Here is an 18,849-nt window from a genome sequence, read left to right as displayed (position 1 = left end):
TATTTATATCAATAAAAAACAATGAAAAAAATTAGATATTGAATTCAAAAAGTTAGTAAAACAGCAATAAACTGAATAAAAGCAATATGAATAAATTATTATAAATAAAATCAGAAATTAATGCATTGGAAAACTGAAAATCAGGAGACTAGAACTGTATCTAAAAATATAGAATAAAATTACACACAAAAAATAGAATAAATAAGATAGTAGGTAATCCAAATGGAGCAATATGTGCTTTAGGAGGACAGACAGATAACCCAAATATATAATAATAGAATATGATAGAGGAAATTAACTGCAGGATGATAGTAAAATTTCAGATCTGACTATTTGCTCAACTTTATGTAAATAATTCTGAAAATTTGGTTTACTTCAATCATTTTTTAGGAAAATATGATTTAAATTTATCAAAACCGACCCCAGAAGAGATAGAACATGTCATTATGCTAATTTGAACAGAAGTAGATAAACTCACTAGATTATTTTTGTTTACATGGAGGAATTCTATGAAACCATTAACAAACAATATTTCCACTTTTTAAGAATAAAGAATAAGAAGGAATAAATCTGCATATTTTTATGAAGTGACTAAATTATTGATATCAAAGCCTGATAAAGATTGTACAGTAAAGAAGGTTATATATAACTTTCTATATAAATTCCACATATGAAGATTAATGTAAATATCCTAAATAAATTATTAGTATGGATTCAACACCACATTAAAGTACTCAAATATAAGAGCAAATGGATTTTATTTTAGTAGTGCAATGTCCTTCATGTTATAACATGTATTAATTTATCATAATAATTGACCCAAGAAGAAAAATAGACACTGAAAAATATTATCAATGCCTATATCTTCAACATGATAAAATATATGTATCTTAGCCCAAAGCCGACATCATCTTTAGTGAGGGAAACACAAGAGGTATTTCCAACTGAAGTCAGAAAGTAGAAATGGATGTCTACTAACTATGACTATTATGTGACATTATATTGCAGGTGTTGGCCAATGCAATTAGATAAGATAGAGAATTAGAAACTAAAAGTGAGGGGAAGTAAACCTATAAAAATTTGGATTTGATGTGATGAATAATCTAAGATAATTAATAGAAATCTGCAACTAACAATAAGAAAATTCACTAAGGTAGTGGAGTAAAAAAATAACGTACAGAAATCCATAGCTTTCGTATATACAAACAACTGCCAGTTAGGAAATATAATGGAAGAAATACCCCATTGACAAGAGCAACTAAAAAGGTAAAATGTCTATGAATAAAACTAATAAGAAATGTGCTGACCTGTAGGAAGAAAATCTTAAAACAGTCCTAGGAGACGCAAAAGAATAAATGACCAAATGGAAAGAGATGTGATAGTTTGTTAATTATATTGTGCTACCTGGCATAAAAAATTGAGCCTAGAATGTATGATAAGTTAAGAACATTAACACTGACTTCTTGCTCAGTCTGAGGAAGGTATCAGTCGTTGGAGGGTGGCCATCCACAAGCGATTGAGGGACCCAGGCTGTTTCCATCTTGTTGATTTCCTGTCTGATGGAACTGCCCGGTCTTCTGACTCCAGCTTGCAGTAGGGGAAAGAGAGCATGGCAAAGACACACTCTTCCTAAATGCTTTGGCCTGGAAGTAATACAAGTCTTCTCACCTTCTACTGGCTTCTGTCTGCTCACCTTCACATGACCACCTAAATATAAGGATGGGTGGAAAATGTAGTCCCTAGCTAGGCAGCCACTTTCGAGCAGAATTTTGGAATTATTTTGGTGAACAGCTAACCATCTTTGACACACTCATATCCTTGTATATGCAGACTCAACATTATAAAAATATCATTTCCCTCATGTTAATTTTTAAACTTAATGTAATCAACATTGCAAATGGTTTTTTGAAACAGACAAGATGTTTTAAAGCTCATATGGGAAACTGAAAAATAAGTACAGCTGGGAAAACTCTGAAAACAGAAGATAAACAAGATGTAAATAGTTTACCATGTATTAAAATATTATTATTACGTCCCAATGATTAAAATAGTGGGATACCAGCGCATGCATTGATGAATGGACCAAAGGAAAATGATTGAAAACCCAGAAATAGCTTAAAGTGAATATGAACAAATTTAGAATACAAGTGAGGAAAATGATAGAATACCATGATAAACGCCAAGCAGATCAAAGATTTAAGGATAAGAAATAAAACCATACAAATAAAAAATAAAATGTAGGAACATTTTGAATTGTAGCTTGTGGAAGATTTTTCTAATTGTAATTCAATACTTGCGAAGTACTATAAAAAATTTGGCTAATTAGGCCCCATAAAAATTAAAGAAAAAAGTTCTGCATAGCATTTTTGGTCTTTTACTACATTGCCTTTCATTTCAGACCTAAACAAATTATTGAATTTAATTGAAGTAATAATAACAGAACATTTATGACCAAGTTCATGAATGAGTTAGCAGTGGCAGCTACATTACAACTGCCACCTGCTTGAGAGTTCTCCCATTGATTGTAAAGTCAGAGATGTAAAACATTTTTGAGATACCAGGGTCAACAACAATGACATATGATATAATATATATACTTGTATTACTGAAAGTAACACGAGCATCCTATATACCAGTTTGAATCCAAGATGAATAACTATCTAATTATTGATTATTGATAACATACTTATGATCTCAAAAGATTGCCATACTAATTTGTATATCACTCATTGAAAGTTTAATTATATTAGTAATTTTATCTAAGAAGAGTATATCAGTAATAATCTTAGCTCTAGATTAAAATTTTCAGAACATTTGTCACACTCATTTGCTAAACACTAGATGCTATCATGTGGTGTTTAGTAAAAAAGAGTGAGTGGAGTGACCTTTTATTGACTACACTCACCCACTCATGTGCATGTAGATGACAACGCGTTTTCAACATGTCCTAGGCATGAAAAGGTGTAATAATGTCCACAGCAGGGAGGAATAAGTAAGAGCATATTCATGAACCAGATTTCTGTTTTTAGTTCTATTGTGAAGGATAATTGTTTGTTACCATAAATAACAGCATATGCCTTGGTTGAAGTTTGCAGCATGGAGAAATATTAACTGTCTATATCCCTTCTGTAAAATGCAAGCTCTCCTGACTTGCTTCTGAATAAATCTAACACAGTATCACTTATTACTGATTACATAAGCACTGACAATTTAAATGGACACAGAAAACTTTATGTCTCCCACGTAAACAGCCAACCTTGTCAACAGAAGTAACAGGTGGCCCATATCACTGGTTCTGTCACTTAGAACTTCATCCAATACAATTACAAAAGATAAACCTGTTTGAAAAGTTAGAGTCATCATTTCTTTTTAAGATGACTGATTGACCCCTAAATCAAATTCCTGAGTTGTTTGTTTGTTTGGTTTTATTTTAATGCCCTTCAGGGTTACAAATTTGGTCCAAATGAGTCAATTGTTTTGAAATTTACTTTGGAGCAAGCAACCTGCCATGGGCAGAATACCAAGCAATTCTGTTGAAACTAAAAGAGCAGTTTGCTTGGTCATTGAATAAATGTGTTAATTGTTCTTTTCTGCCATAGATTTTAGTTCAGCATCTGTCCTTCACCCTGGCACATGTGAAAGGCTGATTATAAATCTAAAGAACTAGGAATGTGGAGCTGGTGGCTGTAATACTCAATTTATAGTATCTAATACTAACAACATAGGTCTTCTAGAAGTGGCTTATAAATATTGATTTTAAAATGGAAACTGCCAGAAAGAGTATAAAAATCTTCTAAACAAAGAATCTTCTGGAATTTTTTTTTTTTTAATTTGAAGACTCAAAGATACCTGCTCTGAAGGTGACTGACATCCTCATTGCCTTCGTTTGGGTGCTGGTGGCCTGGACTGTTGATGTGGCCTGCTGCTAAGGAGTTAAACCTATTGGCATGTTTGTCATACCCCTGCCTAACGGTCCCTTAAGCAAGCCACAAATCTTCCTTGCTCTGGATGACAGTTAATGAACTGTAAAAGTCTTGCACCAATATTTCTACTTCATCTGCAAGCTTGAAGAAGGCAAGTTTGTTTTTCACCCTCGAAAAGAACCAACTGTATTTCTTAGGCAGACAAGGATGATTTGTTTGCATGGACCTCTTTTCAGTTAGGAGGACATGTTTAGAGCTTGGGAATTTGATTCTGAGAATCATAAGCTTTGAATTCTTCTTAGGATGTTTTATGTGCCTGGATGTATTTTATTAGCCTAACTATATTGCAAGCTCTTCTAACTAATTCTGTGACCTTGAGCGAGTCACTTAACCTTTCTGGGTCTATTTCCTGTTCCATAAAATAAGAATCCTAAATACCTCACAAAATTCCTTAGAAGATCAAATGAGATAATGATTATTATGTTTTTTAAATATCACTTAAAATTACCTGATTAAACATTATATTAATTCCCAAAAGCTTTAAATCATATTAATCATAATAAAATATATGTATATATATTTAAATGTATATTTGGATAAATATATATTCCTATGCTCTTTGAAGAGGTATAAACCATTTTTAAGACTAAGCAAAATGAAGCATAATTTGATGTGAGAAAGCAACTGTTTGGAAGCAAGAGTAAAAACATTTTAAGAAGCATCTATTGCATATTCTGGAATAACTGTTATATGCATGCCCCTAGTCATATTATACTTTGCCTTAAATTTTGACTGGAGCCACCTCACAAATTCTAATGTCTTTCTAAATTGTTGTTTCAGTTGAGCTCTGTTTAATATTTACCAAAATGGTACCACCAGAAATCCTGCTAACTTTTTATTCCATTTCTGATTTACCCTTCTGTGATTTTAGAAAGAATTCTGGTTCTTTCAGTTGCTCCTCATTTCTCAGCTGGCATCATCTCTTTTCTAACTCAGCACGGATTGGATAATGCAATAGTCTCGAACCAAGTGTTCAAGTTGATTTTGATGCATTTTCTCAGCTGCTAATCTTTTTCAGGGTCCTACTTATTTCATTATGAAATATATCTAAAAAAATTCCTGGGCCCCTTTAAAGCAGATTTAGCTCCTTTTTTTTTTTTTTTTTTTTTTTTTTTTTGATGTTGGAGAATTTGGTCAACATAGCTTTTCCAGGTCTTACTGCCAGGCTGAATCACAAACAGTACGTCAGCCAGGCGATCAAGGTCAACGTCAACAATGATGAGTCACTTCAGCTGAGGTAGAACAGGGACCACCACCCGAGAGAATTCTGTGCATCTGTTGTAGAATCCAAAACACTTGTCTGGCAGGACTGTTCATTCCAGCTGCTGGGTCTGTGTCTTTAAAATGTTGACATTAATAAGGTTTTTGTCATTGTCTATTTCCTCTTCTGAAATTTCTTCATCCACTTTTTTTTTCATTAACCAAAGTCCATATTTTATTCAAATTTGCTTAGTTCTTTTGCTAATGTTCTTTTTCTGATCCAGGATCCCATTCAGGATACCACATTATATTTCATCGTCGTGTCTCTTTAGACTCTTAAAGACTATGACAGCTTCTTAGACTTTCCTTGTTTTTGACGACCTTGACAATTTTGAGGAGTAGTAGTAGAATTCTACAAAATTCTACAAGTATTTTATAGAATATCCTCCAATTTGGATTTGTCTCATAGTTTTCTCATGATTAGAGTGGAGTATGGGTTTTTGGGAGGAAGGCCACAGAGCAACAGACATTCTCATCACATCGTATTAGGGTACATCGATTTGCCTTATCATTGTTGATGTTGACCTTGATCACCTGGCTGAGGTAGTGTTTGTCAGGTTTTTCCACTACGAAGTTAGTCTTCCCCTCCCTTCTTCCCATATTGTACTCTTTGGAAGGAAGTCACCTGCACAGCCCACACTTAAGGAATAGAGAGTTGCGCTTCATCTCTTTGAGGTGGAGTGTGTACACACATTTTTTGGAATCCTTCAACACAGCAGATCTGTCCCTTCTCCCTTAATTATGTATTTATTCAATCATTTATTTATATCAGTATGGACTCATGGATATTTATTTTATACTTTGGGCTATAATCCAATGCCACTTTATTTATTTTGGTGCTCAAATTATTCCAACTTTGGCCATTGGGAGTTCTCGCAGTTGGCTCTTGCGTCCTATTGACATACCCATCTTTGTGGGGTTTTTTTTTTAGCACTTCCTTACTTTCTGGCACTATGAGATGCACCTGACTTATCTTCTATATTTCCTTCACCAGTCCTAGAATCAGCCATTTTTCCAAAGAACCCTGGTTTGTTTTATTGCAGAATGGTTTTAGAAATCAGTATCTGAGGACTAGGTGTACTGGTAGGTTGTTGTTTCTAATAGGCCATCTCAGGTGATAGAGCAAAAAGAATATTTATATATAATAACCCACATATATATCTATTTATAAATATTTCTATATCTAACCACCTGTATCTATATTCAGCTGAACATGTGTTCATACTGCTGTCTCCAACTCTAATCCATTACCACGTGGATCATTCTAGACTTCTCCCTTTCTTATGCGTGATCTCCCATTCCAACAGTAAGAAACGTGGCTCTCACCGTCTGCCATTCATCTGCTTAGTTCAGTGCTAGTACGCATGCCCAGCTGTATCAGAATCGTTTACTCATATTCCCGTGGGGAAAACTTTATCAACTAGAATGCAGTACTTAGTATGCAAGCACTGCATATATAAGTGTATAATTTCTTTTGCCTTAGTCTTACAGTCTCTGCTTGTTCCCAAAGTTGCTTAAGTCAACATGCCCCTGCCCCCACCTTCAGCGAGGTCATTTCATATACTTGTGATATAGTTAGATTGTTTTTCCTCATTCTGCATTTCATCCTGTGATCCCCTGGCTCCCTTCATGATTTTTAAAAATTTGTCTTCGTTCAATTTTATTTTAAATACTGTACAACCTATCAAAATACTGCTAATCTTATGTATACTTGTATACTGAGTTTGTTGGCCTTTTCTGGCACAAATCCATATACATGTTAACATTCCTTTACCTGAAAAATCAAACTTAAAGCATATACTGTCTAATAATCAGTGCTCTTAGTTGTAGACAAGAGAATCCACTCTGGCTAGTTAGAGAGATAACAGTAACAGTAGTGATAATGACAGCAGCAGCAACAATAATATAATGTATAGTAATGACTAACATTAATGTGTTGACTCTGTGTCAGACTGAATTCTAAATGCTTCACATATATTAATTCCTTTACACCTCACAACAGCCCTGTGAGATAGCTACCTATCTGCTCCATTTTCCAGATTAGGAAACTGATGCATAAAGCAGCTACGTAACTTGCCTGAGATCACACAATTAGCAAGTGGTAGAGCTGAGATTGGAGCCCAGGCTGCTTTCTCTAACTCCTAGAGTCATTGGAAGGGTCAAAGGGACAACTCTAGGCTGATTTCCAGATCAATTCTTGGCAATACCCTGCAGAACTGGCCTGGTGAAGGGGCTGCTGTTTCTGCTGATCCAGGACCACACTGCCCCAGCCATGATCAGAAAGTGGCCCCCACTTCCAATCATAGAAACACGTGGCTTCTGCCACCACCCTAGACTGCAACATAGAAGTCCCATACCTGCCCATTTCATCACTTGCAAATCAAAGGCCCTTGTAAGTGGGTCTGATTGCAGGAACTTGAATCACACATCTGAGCCTTAGTACACCAAAAGGCCGAGACTTATGTTTATTATATTAGGGACATTATAATCTTAGTGCTGGTCAAAAGGGGTAATTATCTTTGCAATTAGCCAAGCATCAAGAACATAATAAAACATAATGTGTGTGTAAGACTTATTCTTTTAGAGTGATTTAAGGTTCACAGCAAAATTGAGGGAAAAGTATAGAGATTTCCCATAAATCCCTTGCCCCATACGTGCATAACCTCCCCCATTATCAACATCCCCCATGAGAGTCGTACATTTTTTGCAATTGATGAACCTACATTGACACATCATAATCACCCAGAGTCCATAGTTTACATTATAGTTAACTCTTGGTGTACATTCTATGGGGTTTGGACAAATGTTTAATGACATGTATCTATCATTATGGTATCATATACTGTATTTTCACTGCCATAAAAATCATTTGTGCTCCACTTTGCTATCCCTCTCCCACCCCACCACTGGCAACTACTGATTTTTTTTTATTGTCTCCATAGTTTTGCCTTTTCTAGAATGTCATATAGATGTAATTATACAGTATGTAGCCTTTTCAGGTTGGTTTCTTTCACTTAGCAATATGCATTTAAGTTTCCTCCATGCCTTTTCATGGTTGAGAGCTCATTTATTTTTAGTGTTGAATAATATTCCATGGTCTGGATATACTACAGTTTATTTATCCATTCAGCTGCTGAAGGACATCTTGGTTGCTTCCAAGTTTTGGCAATTATGAATAAAGCTGCTATAAATATCTGTGTATATGTTTCTGTGTGCACATAAGTTTTCTGCTCCTTTGGGTAAATATGAAGGAGCATGATTGCTGGGTTATATGTTAAAGTAAATTTAGTTTTGTAAGAAACCACCAAATTGTATTCCAGAGTGGCTGTACCGTTTTGCATTCCCACAAACAACTTACAAGAGTTCCTATTATTCTACATCCTTGTCAGCTTTCAGGGTTGCCAGTGTTCTGGGTTTCGGCCCTTCTAATAGGTATGTGGTGATATCTCATTGCTGTTTTAATTTGCATTTCCCTGATGACATATGATGTGGAACATCTTTTCATCTGTTTATTTGTCATCTGTATGTCTTCTTTGGTGAAATATCTGTTAAGGTCTTTGGCCCATTTTTGAATGGAATTCTTTGTTTTCTTATTATTGAGTTTTCAGAGTTCTTTGCATATTTTGGATAACAGTCCTTTGTCAGCTGTGTCTTTTGCAAATCTTTTCTCCCAGTCTGTGGCTTGTCTTCTCATTCTCTTGAAATTGTCTTTCATAAAGAAAAAATTGTAATTTTAATGAAGTCCAGCTTGTCAATTGTTTCTTTCATGGATTATGCTTTTGGTGTTGTGTCTAAAAAAGGCATCACCATACCCAAGGCCTTCTAGATTTTATCCTATGTTGTCTTCTAGGAGTTTTATAGTTTTACATTTTACATTCAGATCTATGATCCATTTTGAGTCAACTGTTGTGAAGAGTGTAAGGTCTATGTCTAGATTCATTTTTTGGCATGAGAATGTCAAGTTTCTCAAGTGTCATATGTCAAAAAGACTATCTTTGCTCCATTGTATTGTCTTTGTTCCTTTGTGAAAAATCTGTTGACTGTATACATGTGGGTCTATTTCCAGGATCTCTGTTCTGTTCCATTGCTCTATTTGTTCATTCTTTCACCAATACCACACTGTCTTGATTAGCTTTATAATAAATCTTGAAGCCAGATAGTGTTAGTCCTCCAACTTTGTTCTTCTCCTTCATTATTGTGTTGGTTATTCTGGGTCTTTTGCATCTCCATATAAACTTTAGAATTAGTTTGTCAATATCCACAAAATAACTTGCTGAGATTTTTATTGAGATTGCATTGAATCTATATATCAATTTGGGAAGAATTGACATCTTGACAACATTAAGTCTTCCTATCCATGAACATGGAATATCTCTCCATTTATTTAGTTCTTCTTTGATTTTTTTCACCAGAGTTTTGTAATTTTCCTCATATTGATCTTGTAGATATTTTGTTAGGTTTATATTTAAATATATCCTCTGAGGGGGTGCTAATGTAAATGGTACTGTGTTTTTAAAAACAGAATGTTTTTAGTTCTCCTAACAACCCTAGTTCTAAATGAGAAAACCAAGGCACACAGAGGTAAGATAACTTTTCCAAGGTTACACAACTACTGAATGGAGAAGCCAGGTTTTCAACTCACACAGTCTGTTGTAAGAATTTGAGCTCTTAATCACTCAGCAATCCTGCCTCTCTATAACTATTTTTTTCTAGATAGTAAAGTAATGCAAAATAATGTCTGGAGAGGAGAATTGGTGTGTTTTCTGTTAGGTTTCTTCCTGGTAGCTTAGCTGCTTCAAGTAAGTCCTGTCTCCCAAACTTGTAAGCCCACAGACACCACCTCCTAGAATCAGCACCACCCCAGGTCTAGGAACTATACTTTCTAAGCTTGAGAGCATGACCTGTGGACAGACAGAGATCATGGAGTGGGCCGCTTGCACCTTCTTGGCCACAGTGGCCTCTGCCTCTATAGTTCTGGCCACCTACTATGAAGCACTTTAAAACATTCAAAGTGCTTTAAAGTTGTAAAATGTTACCATCACTAGCAATAATTTGGGGCAGCAGAGATGTGTCTCCTTACTACTTTTGGCTTTCCCTGTAGTATGTAACCGGTAAGTCCTCAATCCCTCTTTAATATACGAGTAAATTCAAAAAAAGGGATTCATGAACTGGGGCTGCAGCATGCTGCAGGCTGTAATTCTCCTGAGGCCTCTCCTGGCCAATCTTGAGTTAACTTCCTGGGAGATATAGATGAGGCTACTGCAGAATCAATAAATGGAGAAGGAAGTGAATAGTCTCGTAAGATTTGCTGTCCTTCAGCACCTATGCAAGGCTTAGAAGTCAGCTGGGAGTAAGAGGTTGCTCAATTGTCCATATATGAATGATTCACTTTTGTGGACCAACCTTACCTTATTTAGCTGGCTTCTACCTAGTGGTCTTTTGCACTGCCTTCTTCCCATCAGCTGCTGTGTTCCTAGGGAATACTAACCAATCATCTTATTGATCTCAGTGAAGTGCAATCAGGAAGAAACTTTGCTTGCTGCAAAACTTACACAGCAATAAGTAGCCAAATATAAATGAATTTTGGATTATCCTGTTTTGGACTATCTGCCATTGCATACCCTAATTCCCTTCCCCTGCATGAATAACCTGCAATATATCTAAAGCACTGTGCAGAGGGGTCCACTTCAGTGGGCTCTAGTACAAAGCACATTTTATAAGGCTGCCCTCCTCCATCTGACTCTAGTCTCTCCTCCATTTGTACTTCTCCACTCCCTTCCAGCTCCAGGGAGGATTCTTCAGAGTGTGGCAAAGGTGATATATTCTCCTTTGAACAAGCTACAGGGCCAGATTAAAAATTTTATAGACCATGTACATTAAAATATACTCCATGGTTGATTGTATCATTGTTCCCAAGTATTTACTCCCTCCTTCCCTATGAAAGGATATACATGTGCCCGTGGTGCATGACTTGTAGTTTTCCTGTGGGAGCAGTTTGCTCCCTTCCCCTGCTTGGCCATGTGACTTCCTTTGGCAAATAGAATGTGTGCAGAGTGCAATATGCCTGTGTGAGCAGACATTCTAAGAGGCACTGTAGATTCCATCAGTTCTCTTGATCTTTTCCCTCTTCCATAAGTATGACATGTCCCCAAAATTCGCTGCATCTTCAGCCTGGGTCCCAGAAAGAGAAGACATGGGGAGCAGGGCTGGGTAGAACAATAGCAAGTGACCCACAGTTCCCAACAATTAGTATGAGAAAGAAATAAATGCTTGCTATTGTAAGCCACGGGAAGTTTAGGGTTCTTATTGCAGTAAAACTGAACTGATAGTCCCCTGTATAACTTGAAATAAGAACTAGACTAAAGGTTAGTGAGGGCCAACAAATTGTGATTTCCCTCCTCCACAATGATTACTTTGATGTCTTATTGAGAATCGTCTAATATCAATTTGTTTCCTTGTTTTGTTATAATCCTCACTCACTCTAAGCATGAGCTCAGTCTCCCTCTTGGGTTATCTTGAAGAAATCATGTTTAAGTGGACAAAAGGAACCCTTTCCAGGAAGTCAGGATACACAGTGGCTCATGTATTAATCAGCTCTGTGTGATTTTTGACGAGTAATAGAACCTGTTGCTCAGATGCTTCATCTTTAAAAGAAGTAGCTGAGCCCAAACAACCCAAGATTTGATTCAGCTATAAAATGTATAAGGTTTGAGGGGACCAATAAATGGTGCCTCATTTCTCTATCCATGTTTGGAACCTGTCGTAATAGGGTCACGTTCTGGAATTATAGACAATGGAGATCAAAATAGATTCTATTGTGATAAAATCTCTGCTGGAGGACAGGATTCAGCATGCAGCTAAAGCACCTGCTAACCTTCCTGTGAATTCAACTGCCCTCCTCAGACTGTGGGCTTACTCGTGCAACACGGCCAGAGCAGGGGGGAATGTGTGCTGCCTGTAGACTTGGCAGATGCCCGTGACAGATCATAGAAGGGACTAAGCCCAGGGGGGTTATCTTCTGCTCCCAAATTTTCCCATCAGTTGTCATCCTTCCTGCCCTCTGTTGGGGTTAGTGAGTTAGTATAGACCTCAGAGGCAGGGGTGCTACTTTGGGGCCTGGGTCTCTTTGCATGGGAACATGCATCCCTGGGAAAGGAGATTCTCCCCAAGAGAATTCTATGAGTCTGTGATTCTAAAGCAGGTACAGACCAGAGTGGAAAGAACACATGGTGAGACCTGTGCTTTCAACCTGGATCCATCACTGACTTCCGTAATTCCAGATAGGTCAATTCACCTCTGAGGCCTCAGTTTCCCCTCTGAAAAATGTGAATAGCAATATCTGCACTACCTACCAGATAGGATTGTTCTGTGAACCTAATGAGTTAACATGTATGAAAAAGTTTTGAAAATTATAAGGCACTATTGTTATCATCATAAAGTAAGATAAGCTTGAAGTAGAAAGCATATACTATTGAATCATGGAAATTAGGCAATGTATTGTATTTCTAGCTCCAATTTTAGCTTCACTGATAAGAAAACCAAATCAGAGAGTCGAGGCAGTTTTCTCAATGTCACATGAAGGTTCTGGGTCCCCAGTCAGGGCTCTTTTAACACATCATCATGTAAATGGTTCCAGAGTCATATCTATTTCTGGAAACTGAGTCTACTACAGTTCCACTGAGCTGTGTAATCTTTATTCTTTGGACAGTGACATGCAGTGTCCTTTTTGCTGCTCTCCTCCTTCCCTGTGATGTGGGTGGGGGTGATTCGGCTGGAATGCTGCTAAGGAGAAGTCAGCAGTAGGACAGCCACAAGCTCCCAGCTCCCCACGTGCTTTTGGCATTGCCACCAATTTAGCGTTTTCTAAAGTGTGTTCCACAGATTGTCAGTTTCCCAAGATAGTCCACTCTTAAAAAGAGTCCGTGTTTAAATTAGTCTGGGAAACACTGATGTGCAATCCCCCTCCTGGAGAGTGACAATGCCCATTAACATGCCAAAGTCCTTATAAGTCCCATAGCAAATGTAGGTTGTTTACTATTTACTGTTACGGAACCCAGGATTCCAAGTGTATTTAGCATTGAAACACTTCTTTTTGAGGGACATCCACCAACATCCTGGTTTCTTGTGGTGGATGTTCTAATCTTCAAACCCTGTCCCCACTTCTCCCCCATATGTAGAGGTCTGAGGAGACTTCTCAACCTTGGCTATGCATTAGAACCACCTGGGAAGCTTTTAAAACTCCTGATACCCAGGTTGCCCCCAAACTAATTAAATCCACATCTCTGGGGGTGGATCCCGGGCATCAATGCTTTGTAAAGATCCCCACCCAAGTGGTTCCAAAGTAAGGCCAAGCCTGAGACCCGCTGGGTTAGAGGAAATCACTTCGGCAATGACATTCCTTGCCGTATCCTGCTGGAGGTCAGGTCAGTTAGCCCTTCACATAATAAGGCCAGGTTTAATATTTCACAAGAAATAAGAATATAAAATTTTCACGTTGACTGCTGGAAAAAGTGGAAATGTCTACTGAAGCAAACTATTCGTTGTAGAAGCTTATATGGCACAAAAGCACACGTTCCAACCACTTTATATATATTACCACATTTAATCCTCTCCACAACCTTATGGAGTAAACGTAGGCATTTTTAATCACCATTTTACAGTTGAAAAAACTAAAGCACAGGGTTGGGGTTAAGCTATTTTATGAAGAACCCACCCACCTAATAAGTGAGAAAGCTGAGATTTGAATTGGGGTGGTCTCGCTCCCAAATCCGTAACCAATGCTATACTTTCATCCAAGATCCTCTGGGTAATGAGGTAAGACTGGTCACAGAAACTTTAACATCAGTTGCAGTTCAGATGGGGAGCGCCAACATATGCCCCACCCAAACACTTGTCTTCATCTCCATGAACTAGACAGAGCTCAGTCTCTGTCCTTCTTGCCCCATGAAGCCAGCAAACACAGAGACCAGAGCTTAGCCTTCTTCTCCTGGGGAATCAGCAGAAAACTGGGCAGAAGAGCAAAGGCCCCCGCATTCAGCAGATGCCTGGAGCTGAAGTATTTGTAAGATACCGGGAATCAGGCGTTGTGGGAGGACTTGAGTAATTTGAGAACAGCAGTAGAGGATTGGGCAGCACATCTGATCAGTAAGGGCTAAGACAGAGAGGACTTCAGGAGGAGGAGGGGAAGGGGAAGACTTGCATGCCACGCGGGCGGATGGCAGAACAGCTTGGCAGAGCCTTTCCGCAGTGAAGGGTTCAACTCCGCCTGGGGGCAGAGGCAGGTGAAATGGAATCTAGAACAGTGAGGGCATAAGCAGATTCCACAGTCTAACGGTGACTTCGAAGGACCAAGTATGGGACTGTGAGGAGGAGCTCCCTGCAGACAACTACCCATCAGAGAAGCAGTAAAATCAACCCCCCAACTCCCTTCCACCCAGAGAGATATCTAGAGTGTCAAATCACCTGGAGGGCTTGTGACGCCACAGATCACTACATCCCATGCCAAGTTTCTGATTCAGTAGGTCTGGAGAGGGCCAGAGGTTTTGCATTTCCAACAAGCTCCCAGGCGATGCCCATGTTGGTAAGAGAACCATCGAGTTGGAGATATCCCTGCGGACTGGGGTGAGAGGAGGGTCTGCCATTTGGGATGGACTTTGGAAGAAGCCTCTCCAGTCCATTCCTGCTGCTGTGCCTCTTCTGACCTTGCCTGGAAGAAGTCTCTCTCTTTCTCTCTCTGTCTGCCGCCAGCCAGGCCTCCTGCTGGTTACTCCAATCCTCTAACCTCCCGGGTCTCCAAGTCACCCTGTGCTTTAGGAGTCTTGCTGGTAAAAATGCCTCCTTTCTTTCACCGGAAATCTTTCCATTCCCTAAGAGGTACAGGAGGAAGCCTGTCTACAGGACTGTGCCTCAAAGGGACCTCTTCCCTCTGACAGCCCCTGGACTGGCGGCTGTCACTGGGTTGGGAGAGTTGCAGTTCAGGAATCAGCATCCTTTCCACAGGGAATTTTAGCCTGAACTTGGGGACTGTGACTAAACCCCAGTCCCTTCCACAGGCCAGCCCCTTCAAGTTCAGAGGGATCATGCAAATGAGGCCCCAAGGCCTGCCTGGAGCATCTCAGAGTTCCCCCAGGCAAGTATGTAAATGAGACCGAAATAGTGACCCTGGTTTACAAATATAAAGTCAATGTCCGGGCTTCATTTGTTCTGTGCTGTTCTCTGCCTGCCTTCTTACCTCAGTCTCCCCACCTGGAAAAGACACGTGCTGGGTTTTATGCGCCAAGGAGCCATAATGACGCCCACTTAGGCAGCTGCTAGTCGAGAATCATGTTCCATTATTGTTCCCCACACTGTATTATACACAAAAAACATATGTCAGTGGGCTTTGAGAGCAGGCAGGAGGCCTGAAGGGAATAGCCTCAAGTGGGGGAGGCAGAGTGGAAAATCTGCACCCTTACTCATCATAGAATTCCTAATTTGTAGTTTATCATTCAAGATGCTCTGCCTTTCAGATGCAGTTTAAAGCAGACAACCTGAAATTAAAACACAGAAATAAACAACTGAAGAGGGTCTCCTTTGCCTTTCTCAGTGTGGAAGAGATGACTTGTACCAGGGTCCAAGTCTTCAAGATGATGGAGAGGGAAGGAGGTGGGTGGTGCCAGGCTGCTTTACATATTTGCAGCCACATTGCGACTGTTCAAGTGCTGCGCGTGGAGGAGCAGGTGTTTGCTTCCGTCAGTATTCTTGGTCCTTCAAGCATACAGGGACATAAAATAATACATATAAAGGCCCTAACGATTCCGCAGGCACTCTGTGAGGCACTGCGCACACATACCCCACTCAATCTTTACAGTATCAGTGAGGAAAGTATTATTAGCTCCATTTTCCAGCAGAAGAAGCAGAAGTTTAAAGATGTTGGGTAACCTATTCAAGGTCACAGCTAGTGAGCTGCAGAACCTGGACCTGAGGTCCTCTAGTCTTCAGGCCATCTGTGGCTGTCCCTGTGCTAAGTTGCCTTTAGGGTGTTTGCAGGTCCCATAGTGTGTTTGCATCTTCCCAGTTGCCTCCAAGTTCCTTAAGGCTGTCTTCGTCTTTCCCAGAATTCCTCAAACTCCACTTTCCTGCCCACTGCCTCCTCTTCCTCTCTTGGGCCTCTCCTTATGAACCAGAAGTTTAGGGTGCTTGTGCCTGCTCCATAGGGGTGTCTCGTTACTGGTGGCAAGTAGTAGCATAAAAAATGACCTGTGAAATAAGGTCTTAGATGGGTTGTGAGGGGCAAGAATGCAGAGCACAGAATCAGCTTGGGCCATGAATCTTGTCCTTCCCTGGGAAAGAAGGGAGGAGAAAAAGTTAGAACAAATACAGAAAAAGTTGTTGGGAAATGCGAAGAAAGAAGCTAGAGAATTCAATGTCTCATGGCTTCTATTTTCTTTGGGTAATTAGAGGCACCATGTCATGTCGTATCTCCTTGAAGCCCTCATTTCACTTGAATAGATGTCTTTAGCATGGGCCGGTGTTTTGAACAGGACAGGCTTTGGAGGGCTCCTTGCCACACTACATGGCAAGGAGGCCCTGGCTGGGAATTCTGAGTTCTGATATTTAGTGAACTAAATAGTCCACTCTCCGAGGGGAGGAGGCCAGTCAGCTTCCCTAAGAGAATCTATAAAGAGATTTAGAGAAGTTTTATATAAAAAGATCACTCTAAACTGCAACAAATATGCGTCACACTACCAGGAGGAGAGACAGGGTGTCCATATGGGTTTCTTAAGAACCAACTTTAAAAAAATTCACCTGTTTGGATAAAATATTTCTAAATGCTTTCTCTTGAAAGGAGCAGAGTAAACATAAAGGAACATTTTCTTGGTCCATTTATGGACCAAGATTCTCCTTATATCCATTAAAATCCCGCTGGGCTGTGATGCTGGGAGGATATCGGAGGTACTAAGGTTTCAGGCCTGCTGAGTCTTCCGTGTATGGCTCAGGGCTATGCAGTATTATCTGGCTCTGTGTCAGCTTTTTGTAGTTTTTCCACCTCCTCCCCATGGTCATGCTCTGTGTAATGTATAAATATGCGTGTGTGCATAGATAGAGAAATCTATATAGTGCCTGTTGCTGTGAATTTTAATGGCAAATTATTGTTATGTTAAATATTGTTTGTCTCAAAAATGTGCATGAACTTCATGGCTCCCTTTACGTACTTTTTTTATACAGATGCAATCATGGATACGCTCTGAAAGATTGTTTACAGACTGCTTGGTGACTGTGCAACTTTTTTTCTTTTAGTGCCAACAAGTGGTACCAACCGCCATTTCTCTTTGAATAATCCCAGGGCTTCGTGCCAGTGTTTGATTTTGCAATCAGTCCTTCTGGTAGCACTTTAAATTAATGTTCACACATATGGATTTAATTGGAATTTAATAAGACACTGCATAAGTAAAAACCATGTGATACTAAAAACATATTTACTGAAGATTAACCACCATGGAGATACAAATCTATTATGTAGAAACCCCAATAAATATTTTTAGAATGTTAAATCATGTGTAAACATTGTGTGTTGCTTCAAGTAAATCCAGATCTTCAGCCTCATTGGTTATTCTCTCTTCTAAGTAAACGTAGCTGTTTACTACAACGAACTTCATTTTCTTCTTAGACAATTGGTTTGGCAAAATTCACAGTCAGGGAAAAATATCCTGAACCTTAATGTAAAGCAGACTTTCTCATTCAGTAAGTCTGGGGTGGCACCTGAGAATTTGCATTTCTAACGTGGTCTTGGGTGATGCTAATGGTCTGGGGACCACACCCTGAGAAGCACTGATATCAAGCATTGTCTTGTTTTAAGATTAAAGGAAGACTTTGGTTTCCTCTGCCCTAAAGTAATGTCTGGTCTTAGGTAAAATCTGCAGTAACAGGTTAAAGACGGCCACACATGCTTTGTCACTGTCCACATTGAGAGGTGGGTTAATTCTCTTTCCCTTTAATCTGGACTAGTTCTGTGACTGTTTAATAAATAGAATGCAGAGCAAGTGATGCTTTCACGTGACTAACAGCTTCTACTTCTCCCTCTTGAGCCCAGCTGTCATGCTGTGGGTTAGCCCAAGCAGAGATCTCCACGTGAATAAGAGTCGAGGCCACCGGCCAACAGCCTTGGCTGAGTTCCCAGGCAACAATGAGCACCACTTGCCAGCCATGTGAGTGAGCCTTTCTGGACATGGAGCTGCCTCAGTCTACACAACATGGAGCAGAGATGAGCCATTTCTGCTAAGCCCTGCCCAAATTACAAAACCAGACTAAATAAATTGTTGTTTTAAACTGTTTTGGGATGATTTATTTTACAGCAATAGATAAACAAAATTTCCCTGCCTATAAGTTGATGGGGGCCCAGTAGTCTTTCAAGATAAGTTAGGCGTGGGTTTTGACTTTTCCCTTCAGGGTATGTGTTATAACGTCTAAAGAACAATGCCAACCGAATGAGTCATAAATGGGCAGAGGTTCATTCTAGAATTTTATTTTTCCATTTTGTCAGAATGCATAGACACAGTTTGACTTTATGTGGGGTCAAAATAAGTAACTGTCAACGAGGACATCATTTCAGGGTGTTGGGAAAGTC

At 39.3% G+C, this 18,849-nt stretch overlaps 1 long non-coding RNA gene across 2 annotated transcripts in view; it reads left to right on the top strand.

Moving 5' to 3' along the window:
* The window catches only part of LOC123287355 (uncharacterized), a 139,136-nt gene extending 120,580 nt beyond the window's left edge, over window positions 1–18,556 (top strand). The window contains exon 5 of one of the 2 annotated variants that reach the window (XR_011504396.1): window positions 18,316–18,556. This is a non-coding gene — a long non-coding RNA (uncharacterized lncRNA). The remainder of the gene's footprint in view (window positions 1–18,315) is intronic. The other variant, XR_011504397.1, reaches the window with a different exon arrangement.
* Window positions 18,557–18,849: the final 293 nt, after the last annotated feature.

This window comes from Equus asinus, chromosome 7 (assembly GCF_041296235.1).
Source record: "Equus asinus isolate D_3611 breed Donkey chromosome 7, EquAss-T2T_v2, whole genome shotgun sequence".
Classification (NCBI taxonomy): domain Eukaryota; kingdom Metazoa; phylum Chordata; class Mammalia; order Perissodactyla; family Equidae; genus Equus; species Equus asinus.
This window is presented reverse-complemented; position numbering and strand designations above follow the sequence as displayed.